This window comes from Squalius cephalus (assembly GCF_949319135.1).
Source record: "Squalius cephalus genome assembly, chromosome: 5".
Classification (NCBI taxonomy): Eukaryota; Metazoa; Chordata; class Actinopteri; order Cypriniformes; family Leuciscidae; genus Squalius; species Squalius cephalus.
Genome location: NC_137126.1, coordinates 19,130,127 through 19,147,044, shown reverse-complemented (window position 1 = coordinate 19,147,044; position 16,918 = coordinate 19,130,127). Strand labels below are relative to the sequence as shown.

The 16,918-nt window shown below is 38.3% G+C and overlaps 1 protein-coding gene across 2 annotated transcripts in view; it reads left to right on the top strand.

Annotated features, from left to right (window-relative positions):
* The window catches only part of apba1a (amyloid beta (A4) precursor protein-binding, family A, member 1a), a 55,980-nt gene that overhangs the window by 15,533 nt on the left and 23,529 nt on the right, over window positions 1-16,918 (top strand). The window contains exon 2 of one of the 2 annotated variants that reach the window (XM_079870999.1): window positions 6,114-6,308. The gene's annotated coding sequence lies outside the window, so the exon portion shown is untranslated. Of the gene's footprint in view, window positions 1-6,113; window positions 6,309-16,918 lie in introns of those variants that run through there. The other variant, XM_079871000.1, reaches the window with a different exon arrangement.

The window sequence follows — 16,918 nt, the reverse complement described above, 5'->3', positions numbered from 1 at the left end:
TTGCAGGAGAAATGCTCTGAAACCCTGTAGTATCATTGTTAAATCTTTCAAACCAATCTTTTATATGCAAGAGTGTTTTCGGTGTATTTTGTGAATGCTTAAAAGATGGTTCAGCCAAAAGTGAAAATTCTTTGTCATCATTTACTCATCCTCAAACCTGTATGACTTTTCTTTCATCTGTGGAACATAAAAGGTGTTTTCATTTCTTTAACATCATCTGATGGTAATGTTAGTGGCTAATCGTATGTAATCTCACAAAAGTGGCATAATCAGGTTGATCTGGAGTTCAGCAAAGCTACTCTGTCGCTTTAAACCTCAGAAAGCCAACAAGATAATGCCGACTGTATGCAGCCTTGTCTTAAAGAGATTATATAGGTGTCAATTTCTGTCAGCTTGTGTTGTTGGGAAGAGTAGGGATAGAAAATATAGAGAAATGGCAAGGGCCTTTCTAGATATTGTTGAATATGGGTTAAAGATAGTGTTTGCTCCTCCTCTCCATTTGATTCGGTTGAACAAGCAAGAGAAAAGATGTCTGACGGTCTGACTTTCTCACTCTGCCTACTGCAAGACCTATTCATAGATGTTTCCAGTCCGAGACGACGTGCCCACGGATCGCCCACAGTGCATTCACTGACCATCTGATGCATTTTCACTAAAAACTGGAAAGTGCTTTCTTGATCTGATTGGCTGACTTTTCCCACTTCCGTAAATAAGGATATGCATGGCATTTTTTTTTTTATCAGTCCACCTGGAAATAAAGAAACAAGTAAACTAAACATCCATGAGCAGAATGTTCGGAATTTTGTCTGTTAAATAGTCAGTGCTTATTACTTATAGATGAGCAGAAATTGTGACCCAGATTCTATACACCCTTTTCACTACTTTGTGTTTTCTGTTCTGTTCTGTTTAAATATTTTTTAAGCTTGTCTATTATTGTGGTATCACTTGCTGCTAAATGGCACTTGAAACAAAATTGACTGTGATTGGTCACTTTACATGTCTATGTGGGTGGTTTTGTCCAGAACAAGGTACAATTTTTAGACCTTTTGCTATATAGTTAAATGCATTGTTATGCAAAACAAATTCATAGAGCATACTATGGCTGCAAAGAAACTTGCACATCACTATTCAACTAAGAATTTATGTATATATATAGCCTATACAGTATGCTTTATTAGTAGACTGAATTGATTGTAGAGAATGTAGAGTGTCTCTCTTTACAAAGTGGCTGACCTAAAACCTTCTAGATGATGCTCCTGTAGATGAAATGCTCTCTAGTCAATTAGAATATGGAAATACAGTCTGTTCACAAGTCGGAGAGGTGATAGTGCTCCTAGTGAAAATATCAGCTCTTCTAAATCACAGCTCATTACAAATAGTTGCATTTATACACGAAGACAGTAGCTTTTTATCATGAGCATATATGTGGGATGGAGCCTCCTTTAGTCCTACATTGAATTACTTCTGTCTTGTTCAGTAGATAAAATGAGAAGAAAACAATTTCCATCCTGAATGTGTCATTATCTCTAGGATTGTCTTTTTCTGGCTGGAAACGAGACTGCCTGGTGGCTGAGTGAAGTGGTGCTCCAAAATCACAGTGCTGGACATGAACAGATAGTGAAAGGGAGCATAAACGCGTCCATCATTCATGCACACACATACGTGCACGCACGCAATCGCACACCCCGGGGTAGAAGAAGTGCTGTTAACTGGTGAATGAAAAAGGCCTGGGAGAGGCTTTCACATAACACAAATTTAACTGCCACTGTCAGCTCAGGACAGATATGATGGAGCCTGTGGCCTAGATACTGGCAGTAGCCTAGAAGGAGGACTATATGCTGGATGAATGTGTGTAACATTCAGCAGCAGAAAGGCTATATGCGAGTGTGTATAAAACATGAGAAGGATGCATATGCCCGGATGCATATTTTTACGCCAGTGAACATATCCTAGGGTGGGTTTAATTTTGAAAGTCATTGTCTTTATAGTCAGTTGACTCTAGTCAGAATATATGCCATGTTTTATTGTGTTCACTTAACCAGCATGTTGTCATTTATGAGATGCTTTAATCCAAAGCGACTTCCAGTGCTCTTGTTACAGGGACAAAACCCCTTAAAGCAGCCTGGGGTGAAGTGGCTTCCTCAAGGCCTCAGTGACTTCCTCTCTCAAACAATCACGAGCCATGCCGTTTTACCCCCTACATGACCCCACAGTGAAAATAATAATAGGATTAGCAGTAGTGTTTTTGTAAACAGTGGGATGATCAGTATAGAGCACATTTTTTTATGTTTTATAATATGTTAATATTTTAATGATATATTATACTATGTTATATTATATAGACTTGATTGGAAAAAAATATGAATATCGTAAAACAAAAATTGGTCAACCTTTCAAAGTGACTGCTTTCTTATGTTACTTATGCTACTGCAATTTAAATCTGAAATGAAATGCCCACTTATACACATATTAAAAATAATACCCTTATTTATCTTTTCGATCATGTGGTGACCATTCTTAAAGTACCATAAGCTAAAGCAAGATTTAGGGTCAGTGAATCTTACACTGTGTCAAACAGCTGTCTGAAGGATTCCTCCTATAACTCCAGTATTCTTAATTGCCTTGACAGTTTGGTGTGGCTGTGGGTTTAAATGTAGATCCGTCCCGTCCGTTCAGCTTTGCAGTTTTCGTGACCGAGATTCGCAGCTGATACTGAATTTAAAATGTTTTTCAGTTTTACTTTGTGACCACCTTATGCATCATTAATAAAGGAGGAGTTGCAGTGCAAATTAGCTTTGCTATATTAGGGCTTTGAGTGTTGAGCTAAAGCAAGCATCAATTGCTAATGCTTAGGTTTTTAAAACTCCTAACCCAACAATCCTGCACCGTTTGTGCAACAGGCATGAATAATTGCTCGAATTGTATTGCTAATCTGAAAGATCAGACTTTCACCAGGCAGATGATAAAATCCAATAGACTGACCCAAGCCAAATATAGGGTCTTGTGGTTGGACTCCCTTGACCCTATGTTCCCACATCCCTATGTTCCCACGGCCCTATGTTCCCACATTTCTAAGAATTTTTTTTTTACGATTTGTCTAAACCCCAGTTACGGGTACACTGTAAAAAATGATATGATCAATAAGTTATGACTACATTTGTTTTTACATTGCTTTATCTCATCCAAATAAGTTAAGCAACTTTCAACTTTTTTTTACAAGTTTCAAGATTCAACTCATTTTTAAAAGTCAGTTTAATGTAATTTAAGTTGAAATGACATAAACATCCAAGTTTGCTGTACTTAAAAAATGTAAGGCAGCAACTTCTTTTTTACAGTGTAGGTTTTGGGGTGGGGTCAGGGGTAGGCCATTTGTTGGAACATTGTCTAAACCCCAGTTACGGGTAGGTTTAGGGGTGGGGTCAGGGGTAGGCCGTTTGTGGGAACATAGGGCTGTGGGAACATAGACATGCTCCCCTTTTGACAAGGGTTAATAAATAACTGCCTAGCAATCACTCAAAACATGCTAGCAACACATTTAAAATTACTCATGACACCAACCACATAGCCACTCCCTGGCAACCACCCAGAACACCCTAGTATCCTGGCAGCAAGCATCACATACCATCTTTTTTCTCTCATCCTGACTGATGCAAAATTGTTTGAGGCCTGGTTTCACAGACAGGGCTTAGATTAAAGGGTTAGTTCACCCAAAAATGAAAATTCTGTCAGTAATTACTCATGTTGTTCCAACCCCGTAAGACTTTCGTTCATCTTCGGAACACAAATTAAGATATTTTTGATGAAATCTGAGAGCTGGCTCACTCCTTCATAGGCTGCTATAGGTAATTGCATCGTTAAAATAGTGACTACAGTGGCTCAACCTTAAGTTTATCAAGCGACGAGAATACTTTTAGTGCGCAAAAAACCCCAAAAATAACTACTTTATTCAACTCTTAATTTTCTTCCGTGTGGACCTCAGATGTGAGTTCACGAGAGCGCCACGACACATGCGTGAGAACTGAGATGATGACGCTCACGATCATTTGATGGGAAAGTGTGAAAGGTAAGCCATTCATTTTGCAGAATTGGTAAGGGACTTTTACGTTTTCTCGTTGGTTTCTCACGATTCGAAATGCACACTTTAAACACTACATCGAGACCCATCTGCATCATCTTCTCAGTTCTCACGCATGCGTCGTGGCGCTCACTCAGAGGCCCACACAGAAGAAAATGAATAGTTAAATAAAGTCGTTACTTTTGGGGGTTTTGCGCACTAAAAGTATTCTCGTCACTTGATAAACTTAAGGTTGAGCCACTGTAGTCACCAGGATTATTTTAATGACGTTTTTACTAACTTTTCTGGGCCGGCAGATGCAATTACCTAGCAGCCTATGAAGGAGTGAGTCAGCTCTCAGATTTCATCAAATATCTTAATTTGTGTTCTGAAGTTGAACAAAAGCCTTACGGCACAGGAGTCAAACTCAGTTCCTGGAGGGCCACAGCCCTACAGAGTTTTGTTCCAACCCTGCTTCAACACACACACACCTGCAGTTTTCAAATAAGCCTGAAGGACTTGATTACCTGATCAGGTGTGTTTAATTAGGGTTGAAGCTAAACTCTGCAGGGCTGTGGCCCTCCAGGAACTGAGTTTGACACCCCTGCCTTACGGGGTTGGAACAACATGAGGGTGAGTGATTACTGACAGCATTTTCATTTTTGGGTGAACTAACCCTTTAAGCCAGGAGTAGGCATTAGTTAAATTAGGACCTTTTAAGTAGTTTTTTTTTATAGATATATATTTGATGTGCTTTAGAAAAAAACATTAATGGTGTGCATCCTGAGACAAAACAATAGCACTGAAATATTTTAAAGGGGTGGTTGATTATGATTTCACTTTTCTAACTTTAGTTAGTGTGTAATGTTGCTGTTTGAGCATAAACAACATCTGCAAAGTTACAACGCTCAAAGTTCAAAGCAAAGGGAGATATTTGCTTTTAAAGAAATTGCTTTTTAAGGACAACAACAAACGGCTGGTTGGGACTACACGACATTCCTCCAGGGTTAGTGACATCACTAACCATAAAATTTACATAAACCCGCCCCCGGGAACACGATTTATAGATTATCAAGACAGAATATGCTAATCAATGACTAGAATTGGTGTGGGTGGTGATGGCGCAGTGGATAAGACACATGCCTTTGGTGTGAGAGACCCGGGTTCAAATCCACTGTGAGACACCAATGTGTCCCTGAGCAAGACACTTAACCCCTAGTTGCTCCAGAGGCGTGCGACCTCTGACATGTATAGCAATTGTAAGTCGCTTTGGATAAAAGCGTCAGCTAAATGAATAAATGTAAATGTAAAATGTAGAAGATAACTACACATAAGCTACATAAATTCATCAACTAACCATTCAGAAACGTCCTGATGCATTCTACATGTTGTCACTTCTTCTTGAGTCTCTCCATCTTTGTCTGAATCCGGTTTAAAAGGCTAAACGTTTTTGAAATTTTCAATGCATGTCTGTGTGAGAGCAAGCTGTTGGAGCTCCGCCCTCTGTGCCTTGAGCAGCAGCTCATTTGCATTTAAAGGGACAGACTCAAAAACGGTGCGTTTTTCCTCACCCTCAAAAGGTGACAATTTTAACATGCTATATAAAAATATCTGTGGGGTATTTTGAGCTAAAACTTCACACACACACTCATTACATCTTGTGAAAAGGGCATTATACCACCCCTTTAAGATATGTCTGTGCAAGTTGCTTTCAGTTAAAACAGCTCAAACATAAATTTTATTCTGGGACTAGGTTTAAGCCTTGTCTGTGAAACCGGGCATACAAGTTCTTATGAAAATTAAACTGCATCTGTATTTTATTTTGTCTAGTAAAAATATATGTAAACAAATATTTAATATAAATATATTTGAGAAGCTAAATTGTTTAAGGTGAGGCTTTTTTTTCAGAGAATATATCTTTAATCAAGTTCATATTTTAACTACAATGAAATTTTGTGAGGTTTATGCTGAAAATGTGTTACATTTATGACTAAAGCGAAGAAGAAAAAGCCCATAAATATCTGTATTTAACATTTTTACTCTGTTTCTGTATTTTCAGTGAAATGTTTGCCACTGCCTGACTCTGCACCCATCTGGAGCTGAGCCGTTTTTCCCCATCCCCAGCGTCCTGATCCTGAGCTCCGACCCTGATTATTAGGATCGACTGCAAGGCCCCTAACTCGGTAATCTCGACGTCCCTCTTTACTCTTGTACTGGCCCTGCTTCACCCATAGAAGATCGATGAGCCTGGGAGGTAAGTGTCTCATTTTGTCATATATTTGACAAAGCTCCAATATCTCAACCTCTCTTTTTTTCTCCCTCAAGATCTCTGCGTTGCTCTTTCTATCACACCCTTTGGACATTCTCGTATCTCACTCAAAATACTGTATACTCAAAAGTGATTGACTAAAATGTATTGTTGAATGTCTTTATACACCGTTTATGGGAATACTTTCTTAAATTCCAACACAGGCATATTCATTTTGTATACATGGTTTAAACCGTAATACATGCAGCTGTTAAAGAGCCAGGCTGTGAATGATTTCAGCACAGACATGCATTTAAACTTTTTCATTGAAATATTTCTTGCAGCCTTAAATTAATCTGCTCTATCAGATTGCAGCTGGATTTGTCTCTTATCTTCCGGCAATCCTTGTGATATTCATTCTGCTTCAAGCGCAAAAGGTTGGGTAATATTTGTTGTCATTGCAACAGCTGTGCTTTGCGTATTATAAATAATGAAAAGAGGAAGAAGCAGTAGGCATGGACCACACCATTGTCATAATGGGGTTGTTGTTGTTGTTGTCACTATATAAAACCCTTACATCAGCTTTCATGGGGCAATCCAATAGCTCTACTTCAGGCTTTTGTGTCATTGATTCATGGCTTGTTTGTTTGTTTATTAGGTTTTTTCCTCAATGTGAAATGTTTCCTGAATTCTCAATGAACATTTTAAGGGGCATGCTCTTGATTTAACTTTGATAGAGTTCTTCACAGGCTGGATTTTTAAATACTTAAAGTATTTTATAGCTTATTTATTGAATAAAAGGTGGAAATGTTTAATTCACCCAAAAATTACAATTCTGTCATCATTTACTCACCTTCATGTTCCAAACCTATATGACTTTTGCTGCTTCAGTGAAATATATATTTTTTTTAATTCTAAACATATTATAATATATAAACTTATGAGATATGGTGGTTTCAGACGTCTTTTTGAATATAGTGCAAAGGGTAATTTGGACTATTTTTTATGATATTTTTGCATCATTTTTTAAACTTGAAAGCTTCAGTTCCCATTCATTGGAATCGCATGGAAAAGAGCGACCGGCACATTTTTCTAAATATCTTTGTGTGTGTGCGTGTGCGTTTCACTGCAAAATTTGGTGATAAATAATGTCAGAATTGTCTTTTTTGGGGGGTATCTAAGTATCTAAACTTAAGATGGTAAATATGTGAATTACATTCACTTCTACAAGGCCTGTTTGGTGGAGTCTGATGTTTGACATCAAATTAGATAACTGGAGTCATCTGAGATTCCACTGCATTAAGTGGACAAGGAGAGACTATGAAAAAGCATTGAAAAATGAACTATTTTCGGTCACCACTGTGTTGGATTAGTATTGTGAAATTCAGCTGCACATGCAAAACTACACTGGTAAGTGTGACGTTTTCATAAGTGGCGTTCTTTCTCACAGATACTGTAATCTTCCTCTTGCATGTCAGGCGATATGATACTATTACATCATCTAAGAGTTTGTTCACCTTTTACATCAGATCGATCTGCCCTTGATATCTTAGGAGTCATGTTCTGTTTGAAATACAATGTGTCCTGAAGAAGGGTGTAGTGGAAGTGATGTGTAGATAATTAACAGAATGGCACAACCACATGAGGACAGCAGTCAGGCTTGAGGAAGATGAATACAAAATCACTTCCAGTCTTGCAATAGTTCCTGTTGAAAGAGAATAACAGTACTGATTTCAAGCCCATATGTCCTGGAGGCTATATTTTGCTATAGAGACACATTTTATATTGAAGGCTGGATTAACAAGGCTTTACCATGTAGCTCACCAAAAGTTAAACTAATTAGCAAGGCATGTTCTTGGCATACAGAGACATTTTTAGACAATTTTCTTCACACCTCTTATAAATCACTTCTTCTAGTCACTGATTAAGCCAGTAAATTCAACGATAAGGAATGGTGAGGGTTATTTTATTTCATTTTATTATTTTAAATACTGTTGTTAGTATCCTGTTTAAATTCTGCAGCAGTTCTGTAGGAATCGTCACGGCAGGACTGAATGTCCTTGACCTACTGAGTGACTGTAACATCGTTCCTCATTATTCTGACAAATATAATTATTTCAGTTGCTACGAGGGTTTTTATTGGCTGATCCAGTTACAGTGAGTCACAGGTCAGACTTGATTTGCCGAAGGCAGATGTGAGTGGGTAGGGGGAGGGTAGACCGTAGATCCATACCATTGATTGGCCACATTAGAGAGGTATGCTAATGTGTCTTCATTTATGTCTTTTCTCAAAGCTTCCCAAGACACCGTTTGAAATGAAGGAGAACCGTGTCATTTTCATAAACCTTCCTTGAGGGAAACCAGGGTGGAATAATACACAACAGTATGCAGTTCAGCTGTAGTTAGGAGAATAAAAAATGGCATCTGTCAGAGCAGATTAATTTATAAATGCTGTTGTTGTTTTGTTTTTTTTCAACTTTATACCAAGAAATAAACATTCTAGCAATTAAATATTGACATGGAAGTCTCTAAAGCTTGAATTTGTACTAGATCATCAGATGTGATGTTATGCTGCCTTAGAAGTCAGTCTGAAACCATCGTTTCTAGATTTCCTGGTAAATCCGGGTGGAATGAAGTACAGTTGACTACACTGAACAAAAGGTTTAGGATTTACTCAGAAATTGCTTGTAAATTTCATAAATATTTACGAAGAAACAACTAATTTTGAGGTACTGTAGAAAGACTGAAATAGTTTTTTCTTGTAAAACGTTCTTCAATAATCTTTATTTTATTCAATACTTTGAGTTTTTTACAGTGTACTGTAATTGTGATTTATAAAATATCACGGATAATCACGTGACATTGTTTTGTAAGGCCTCTTGTAGCTGTCGCAGCGATATTACAGTGGATTCTGTTCACAGCATTGTCGATTCAGCTGAGTCTGCTTTCTGTCATAGTGTGACACCATCTGTCAATGTGTCCAGTGGAGTGTGCTTTAATAAGCCTGAATCAGTAAATCAGTGGGTGGAGTTTGACTGGTTTTAATGGTCTTGTTTGACCCTTAATGGAATGTCCCACCCAAACACAGTCCGTCATTGACAGGAGCACTTAGAAGGCTATTGTGCGTCTCTCTCTCTCTCACTCGATCGAACCACCGCCCCTTTACTACGTCTGTCACTCTCCTGGCAGTTAAATCTGGCAGTGCATAATCTTGTTAGACGAATGATTCGCTCAAACTGGCTATGCGCTCTGTGTGTGTATTTTAGTTTTTTACTGTTTTCGTGTGCGTGCAATCAGGCATTTGGAAGAGACTTCTCGATCAGAAACAACTGACGGAAATAATTGCACTGGTTCATTTTGTGTTGGTGTTGACATGAGCTCATTGTGTGTATGATAATACATCAAGCTGATTCAGAGTCACACTCGTTTTTTGTTAGCTTGAATTACACTGCTAATTCACTTCCAGCTTTGAGGAGCCACACAGAGACTGTTTTGACGGTTGTCATTGAGCTGCTGTTTGAGTCACAGTCTTTGTGTCTATAGAGGAGACTGCTGCAGCTGTGACTCATTGTAAAGTCTTAGATTCACATGCTTCATGATTGTGTCTGAAACGCATAAAATGCTGGCTAGAACCTCCAAATCCAATTTATGATGCCTCCATAGCATAGGTGTATTGCTGCCTATGATATACCACAATTCTGTACACATATTTTGGCAGTTGGTTGAAAGAATACAAATGGCGTCAGTCAGAGTGGTTTGTATTTATATAAAAATAAATTAATCCTTGCTTGTGTTATCTTCCATATAGTGCCATAATAACGTACTCTACCTTTCTTAAAAAAAAAACTTATCTTAAAACTGGTCTTTATCCAGTTTTGACCAGGTTTGATAATAGGATTTGCCTATAAGCTGGTGAGTCATGTCAGTGATCTTGAGGTAATGGTTCATTCCCTGCCCTTTCCGCTGCAGGCACTAATGAATTGTAGTGTTTGTTTGCAGCCAAACAGCAGCGTGTCTTTATTCACAGGCTGCCTGACCCTCACTCCCTGCCAGCTTTACATACAGGAGAGGATCCACTCCACTGTGGGAGTGTATGAGTGAGCGTGTCTGCTGTGTTTGTCTAACGACCCTTGGATAGGTCTGCAACCATAAATCTTTCTTAAAAGATTAACTCATCAGTTTCCACCTCCTCATTTGTTACACAGAGATATCGTTTGGAGGAAAAACACATTCTGCAGTATTGTTACACAAGCCACTTAAACCATGTTTTCTTCTGTACTTCATCAGTATCTTCGTCTAGTTTTACTAATAGCTAAATATCCTTAAAACAAAAAAGTAAAGTTAAAAAAAGTTCAATTGTGCATCATAATAACTTTTTTATATGGATGTATTGATGGATGGATAAGGGGCTTTCACACCAGGTAGTAATGAACTCGGTTATAGGAACTAGCCACCAGGGCGGTCTTCCAAGAACTAAATGATCCCCAAGGACCAGGAGGGAGGAGCCAAGGCGAAGCCGACTGGTTGACAGGCTGAGGTGGAGCAACAGGCTCGGAGGCCCGAGGTGGAGCCAGGGGATCACCACACCAAGGCGGAGCTTGAGGCCGAGAAGCCCAATGCTGTTCTGAGCAGTCGAACAGAGCCACTGAAGGAGGATCTGAAGGGAGCCAGCTGAGACTAGGAACTGGATGAGATTGGCAGTGGTGGAGGGAGTGGGAGGTTGGGTGGGAGCATCAGCAACGAAGGAGGCTTGGGCTATGACCGAAATCGCCCCCTATACCCTTAAATAGGGCACTATTTGAGGGGACAGCCATTTGTAGTGGTGTCCTAAACCATAGTCGACGTCATTGAGTGCACTCATTCAATCCCACAATGCACCGCAATAACGAGTGTACATCTGATGTACGCTCAACGGCTAGGGAATACTGGTAATGCACTGTGAGAGTCACATGTTGAATGAATTCCCGCATCTGACCAGAAGATGGTGCCCACAGCTGAATCATTCATACTGGTATAAATTCCCTTTTAATTGATTATTAAATTGTTAAATTGCTCTTTATATATGCTAGTTTCCATGGCAGAGTTCAAGATAAATATTTTCATTACTATTGGAGCTGCCACTTTGCTACGTTTCAAATGATTATTAAACAGCAAGCACAAACTATGCAAAAGCGGCAGCCCTTCCAGCGCACTCAGTGTCCGAATTCCCTCACTCGTTTTTTATTTACTTCCTCAAGTGTACTATATTAGTGGAGTAATGAGGGTATAGGGGGCTATTTCGAACACAGCATTGGTGCTAAGCGGAACCAGCGGCAACGAAGGAAACTGAAGGTTGGATGGGACCAGTGGAGGAGGGAGGACTTCAGATGGGACCAGGACGTCCATCCAGCCAGACTGGACCACCAGAGTAGGAAGAGGATTGTGGGTGGGGACAGTCTCTGCCGAATCCCAGTCGATAAGCCACTTTTCATCATCCAGCTTCTCTAATAACCCTACTGGGATGGATATGGCTACAGGCTTGGGCTTTGTGGTGGGCATTGGCTCTGGGGCGAGCATTGGCTATGGGTCCTTGGCTGGCATTGGCTTTGGGTCTGTGGAACCCATCACCACCGGGTAGGGCGTAGGCAGACTCAAAACAGGTGAGGACGTACTCTCTGAGATTCCCCATCTCTGGCTAGCCCACCCACTGGCAGCTCTGCGTGCTGACCGAATAGATGGTCTTCAAACTTTTAGCCAACTCACAAAAGTGGATGAAATATTCCCACAGATTAAGTCCTTCCTGGGTAAGATTAGTGAAGGCAGCTGCTAGACATTGATCATTTCCGTCGGTCTTGTGTTCTGTCACAGCAGGTCAGGCAAAACGAGGAGAAGGGGATCTAATTACAGCACTTTGTTTAAACAAAACAAAGAAGGTAATCCACTATGATCACAGGAGATACACATGGCAGTAAAACACAAGCCAAATAACTGAACAAACTGAGGGCCTTATATACACATGATAGCTAATCAACAGAACTAGAGACAGGTGCTTTAACACAATCAGCAACCATGGAAACAAACAAGGATCGGGAACACAGGCAAACAGGAAAAGAACAGAAACAAACCAAAACACATTGAAACTTACATACCTGATAATTTTTCAATAATGTTTATTTAACTGAACAATATTCGAAGGTTACATACTAATGATGTAATGTATTATTTACTTATAATCATTAAGAGCATTAAAAAACTAATTTCATTTATTTAATTCATTTCATTTTCAAATAGTTAAATAAAAAAAATAAAAATAAAAATATTCACAATAATATTTGCTATGGTACCGATATTTTAACCATGAAATTTGACTGGTATTGGTACCGACTACTGAACTTTTTGAACAGTGACAACCCTCTTTAGATTTTTTTTTTTTTTTTTTTTTTAACTATCCTTTCAAAACAAGTAGAAAAAAATTGCCAATGCAACAAGACAAAAAAAGACCACAGTGCATTCTCTAAAAATAGGCTTTAAAGTCTTCATAAAAAGAAAATTGCGATGAGTCTTTTCTTCCCTATTGTGAAATATTTGAGTGAATTTTTTTCTTTAACAAGAAAAATTTAGGGTGGAACTTGTTTTTGTCGGAAATTGATTGGATCGTTGTTGTTTGCTAATTGCTGCAATCTCGTGTGAGTGATAGGTTGCTGGAGGGTTTATTGTCTCAGCCTTGCACCAGTGAACATGTCATCAGAGAAGAGAAGAGTTGCTTTTGCGAGGGGGAAATTATTTTGATTAAAGATTACAAGGGCACATGAATTAAAATATTAATAATGATGTGCAGATTGTGCATGGATAATAACTTATAATTAACACTGCAAAATTCTATAAAAAGCTTAAATTGTCCATTTTGATTTCATGGTGAATATCTTCTCTTTTCTCTTCTACTCAATTTCTCTTCTTATAAGGATGTTTAGACTGCTACACAAAACCACAACACTAATTAAGAATGCGATTTTCTGAAATCTTAACACATGGTTCATCTCATCGTGTTTTCTGAGAGCAGCAGTAGACTCCATGCTGATTTGTCCTTGTGGGTAAGCCACTGAGTGAGACCTCCACTGGGGACTGTGTGGGAGAGAGAGCTGTGAACAACCCCTGATTAAACCTGCTCCTTACACATACTGAAGACTCGATGTGTGAGAACCCTATGTGTGTGTGTGAGAAAGAGAGAGAGAGAGAGAGTGATGTTTGAAAATGGCATGGTGTTCCTCCGTATCAGCAGTCCTTTTTGTCAGCTGGCCCAGCTTTAGCCAGCTCCTCTACTTTCATCAGTGACCTTCAGCACATTTTTAGGCAGTCTTCTCCTTGTCTCTTTGTAGCTCAGGTGAGCTTTCACAGTCATGCTGGTTTCAGCCCACGCTGCTCGTACGGCAGATATTACCTTCTCAGGGTTATTTTCAAATACTCATTTGCATAATATCTTGAAGTTTTGGCAAGAACACGTCTTAGCTCTGTAAAGCTCTGTATGTTTGTTCTTTGATGAAGATATGTGGGCATTTTGCTCTTTCCTCAACAGGAATGAATGAGTAAATACAGTAGTTGTAGAGCCTGCAGCTGTTTTTCACAGCATTTTCATTCATTGGAGCTATTGATGGCCAAATAGCTATTATTTTTTATTTACTGATTCATTAGCATTAGCATATTAAGACTTAATCTCAGTGTTTGATAACTGAAAATTGTTGCTACACACATCACACTCTTAAAAACCTAATGAAATGGTTTTGAAATTAAAACATTAATTGTTGTAATACTTGGCAAATGTAAAGCTTAGTTATCATGATCCAGTTAGTCCCTGCTGACAGATCAGGGCTCCAGACATTGATCTACAGTAGTCAACATTTGAAGATGACCAAAAAAGTGAATCGACGTTGTCCTAAAACAAAAACGGGTATTGTTCAAAATTCATGTATATCTTTGAAAGGTTTTGATCCACTTCAAATGTTGACTACAGTATATAGTCATGACTTAAAAAGTGAAGTACAGTGTGTTTCTATATATTGTTTATCCTGCCCGAAAAAGACCTTAAACATTACAGATAACGTTCGAGGTATCAATTCATGTACATGCATACAGTATACTGTATCTTAAAAAATATGAATGTGCGAGTTTTGGCATAATCTTTCTCCTGTTTTCAGCATCAGTGCTTTTGAGAATGCCATCGCAGCTATATCAAGCTGATAAATGGTCCATGCGGCGCGGTCAAACAAGTAGCGCTGTTTCATTCCGCTTTTGGCGCATTTAATGTTTCTCATATGCAACAGATATGGCAGAGCTTATCAGTTAGTCAAATTGGTTGTAGCACCAGTGCAACCTCTAATAAAATTCAATCGCACTGGAAGGAAAAAAGGTTGCAAAATGTGAGCATTTAGTCTCAGACTGAAGTTCTATTGATGCTCTAAACATATTTTGTCAACTAGCAATTCAGTGGAGCCCATCTGCTGTGGGCTACTGGAAAGGAAGGAGTTAACCTGTGACTGTGAGATGTTGTGTGTGCAAAATCAATAATGGTAAACAATCATCCCTCTGGGATCACATTGTTAGGTCTGTCAGTCCAATGTTGATTGATTTGCCTGACTCACCCATGCCAAGATTCTCTCATATTGGGATGTCTCCATGAAGGATTCTGGGTGACTCATTTGCTTAGAGAGGGTAGGAGTTGGAAGTCTTTGAACATACCATCCTAATCGGGCTGGGGAGGGGGATTCACCTCAGCAACTGGAGCTGCTGCTTCCTCTGCATACTGCCAAAAATAATCTTATGAAACAGTATTTATCAGTCTTATTTTCATTTAACAAAAAAATGTCAACTTCCTTAAAACAACATGCAGTTATTTGACAAGTAAAATCGTGTATGTATATTTCAGAAAATATCGAGGGCTTGGAGCCAGAGGAGCGTAAGTGGCTTTTGACAAACTTTACAGGAGAGACAAAACAAAATTTTGACCACACTTCAATCACCTGTATTATTAACCTTAAACCACAAACATTGCAACCACAGGCATACTTACATGAATGAGTATTTAGGTAATAAACTTATGGCATATTAACACAATGAACATGTTCTAAAACATTTTAAAATGAAAAAAATTCATTCATTTTTTGCAGTTGTGTCAGCCATTTTGAATGCTGTTTTAGGGCACCAACTACACTTACGCCTTTCTGGCTCTGAACAAAAATGTGGGTCCTACATGTATTTTTTAGAGCCAGAAGGGTGTAAGTGGACTTACGCCCTTCTGGCTCCAAACATTACTCACACTTTTGTGTTAGGTCTTTATTGTTTTGTTGCTTTATTCAATACAGTTTGATCTCAGATCTTTTTGGCACCACTGGATAGAGCTCATCGAGACCTTTATTTTGATACTAAGAACTCATATTTGCCCCAAAATGCCACTTATGCCCCTCTGGCTCCAAGCCCTCGATATATTTTAAATTAAATTAATAAAAAATTATACATGTATTTTTCTAACCTCATTGGCAAATTGTCATTTCCTGAAACAGTATTAATGTCTGGTTTTCCAGTAAAAAAAAAAAAAAAAAAAAATTAAAACAGTATACATTTACTTCAATTTTTCTTAAACCATTGGCAGATTGTTATTTTTCTATGTCCAGTTTTCCAGTTTAAAAAAATCTTAACATCTTTGAAACTTGGTACATTTACTTTAGAAGCAAATCACTTCAGAAAATATACTTAAAATTAATTCAGTTTATTTAAGTCAATCCATATATCTTTAAAACAATGTAAAGAAGCAAATTGCTGTAAAAAACAAAAAAAAAACAAAAAAAAATTCTATATTTCTATATAAAATATTATAAATGTTTTTATTAATTTAAATAATTTAAATATATATTTTTCTCACACATTATTTTCCAGTAAAAAAATAAATAAATATTTAAAACGATTTATTTACAGGAGAAGCAAAATTGTGTACGATAATAGGACTTGTTTTCAGATAAATTTTAATCATTAATATATCAAATGAAAATCTTACCCTATTGTGTATACCTGTATTTGCATGTACAGATGTTTTTTTTTTTTTTTTTTTTGGTCCTCTGACTCATGATCATCAGTGTGGTTTGCCCTCAGGATTTTGTACATGTTTTGAACTGAAGTCAGGAGTAGGCTCACTGTCATTTTATTTCCTCTGGCATTCCGTCACCTTTTCAAGTCTACACCAATTAGTGCTGCTTTCTGATGGGTTCGGTATGCGCACCATCACTTTTGATCACACCTTACAGGAACACGAGTACCGTGACTTCTTTCTGACATGATATCTCTAACAACATGCCGTACACCGCCATGCATGGAAACAGATGTCATGTTTGCAGCGGTGACTCATGTTTAAGTAGGCCGTATGCTGCCGCATATTTCTATCACTCACTCTTCTCCCCATCGGTCTAAGGTTTAAAGACACTGTTGTTCATTCCAGTAAGCTGTCAGGAAACAAATGAAAGTATGGCTAATTGTTTGTGTTGATTGATCACAGCTGCTTTTCAGCCTTGTCTCTTTCCAGATGGAAGTCTTCTGCAAAATGTCACCCTTCATGATGCTCCAAAAATGTCAAAAGTTTGGTATTTAATGAA